This window comes from Corylus avellana, chromosome ca6 (assembly GCF_901000735.1).
Source record: "Corylus avellana chromosome ca6, CavTom2PMs-1.0".
In the NCBI taxonomy this organism is placed as follows: domain Eukaryota; kingdom Viridiplantae; phylum Streptophyta; class Magnoliopsida; order Fagales; family Betulaceae; genus Corylus; species Corylus avellana.
In genome coordinates, this window is record NC_081546.1 from 26,434,880 (window position 1) to 26,436,965 (window position 2,086).

Genomic DNA, 2,086 nt, shown 5'->3' on the forward strand with positions numbered 1-2,086 from the left:
TTTTTGAACCATTTGTTGAACAATTTTTTTAAAATTGAACAAGCCAAAACTACGTCGTTTTAATACCCATATATATTCATCTCTTCCTAACCTTAAACTAAACCTAATCAATCTCATTCCTAGAGGTTTGTTAGTAACGAAGATTATTATTTTTTGAATTGTCATAGTATTTTAATTACAATACAATTATATTAAGCACTTTTTGATATGTGTACATGCTTGTGCCTTAATATTATTATGTTTAATATTATAACTTTTCTTCTTTTGATGTCTACATGATTTGCTAGATGACCAAATGAGAAGATTGATGAAGTTTTAATGTTTTATTTGACTATTTGTATCATTTAATGTTTTATTTGAACTTATTTTATATGCTTTGTGTTGAACTTTTTTTATATATTTTTTTTTATATGTTGTGATAGTTATCTGAATTCTGAACTTTTTTTTGTATGTTGTGTTGAATTTTTTTTTTTTCCTAAAAAAAAAAAGTTAACGAGTTATGATTTAATATTTAAGGAAATTTTTTTTTAAGTACAAGTAAATGTAAATTTTGGGTCAAATATTTTTGATTTTTCAATATGGGCTCTTTTTATAGCAATTGGGCCCAAGAAGATATTAAAAATACAAGAAAAAAAAATATGAGGGTAAAAAAAAAGCCCAAAAAAAAACCCAATTTTAAAAAAGCGGTTAGCGGGCGGTTATCTATTTCACTAACCGCTAACCGGCCACTAACCGCTAACCGCTAACCGCCTAGCGGTTAGCGGTTGCGGTTAGTGAAATTTACTAACCGCTAGGGCGGTTACGGTTAGCGGTTATTGCCACTAACCGCTAACCGTAACCGCCTTTACACCCCTATTTCTTCGGCCAAGAGTCATGGAGATGGGCCTAGAAAGTCAAGGCGTCTTAAGAGAGACATGGGTGTGTTTTAAGAGAGAGAGAGAGATCGATCAGCTTGCTGTGAATCTAAAGTATGGCTTACTTTTGTTGAGATGAAAACGACTAACTTATGTCGTTAGTATAAAATTGTGTCATTTTAGACTAATAGAAGCCGGATCCATCTTGAAAATGTTTTAAAACGAAAGGTTTTAAAGAGCATTGAATGAAGAGTCTCGTACTGAAAAGAGAGAAAGTAGAGTTAATATTTACAAGACCCAATTAACTTTAAGATATTAGAAATGAGTAATTTTACAAGTCCTTATTGTGTTACTCTTAAGTCCCTCTAAGAATGATGTGGCTATTAAAATCACTATTTGATCAAAATCCAATAATGATCAACCACAAACTCACTAGTCATTTTAATAGGCACATGCATTATTTTTGGAGGGACATAAGTGAGACTTGTAGTATTACTCTATTAAAGATACTTGGGTGTATATATACGTATACGGTATACTCTAATATGGTACGAAGCATCAGATGCACACACATGGCTAGGACTTGCAGGTGATGAATCAATGTTTTTGTGCTTGACATATGCAGTAGGATGTCTTGATTATTCCTCTTCCCCTTTTTATTTTTTATTATTATTATTATTTTTTTTAATTCTTCCTCCTCTTTTTTTTTTTTTTTTTTTAATCAATACAGGAAAAAGGGTTATAGGGGATCGTACAACAAAAGAAGGGTAGGCACCCCAACAGCAAAACTCAAACAGTAAAGGTAATACTAAAAGAAATACAAACATAAACAATAGGCAATGAATCCATTAATAGTCCCAGAGGAACCATAAATGATCCGGGCCTCTCCAAGAGCCGCACAACCACTTCATAGTGGTTATTGCCATTACCTCATGGGGCTCCTCACCGTACCCCCTTGCCATTTGCTACCGTTAACTAATCACTTTAACTTTGAACACATTTCCATAGGAGTCCCTACGAGCATTGAATACCATAGACTTATCCTTGATGTATAGCCGTATAGGTAGGCAATCTTTCTTCTGAAATTTTTATGAGAAAATACACTTTATTCCCCTGAACTATCCACCAATTTGTACTTTTAACCCCAATGTTTAAAAAATGACACTTTACCCCACCCAAAGTATCTGAATTGACACTTTTAATCCCAATGTTTAAAAAATGACACTTTACTC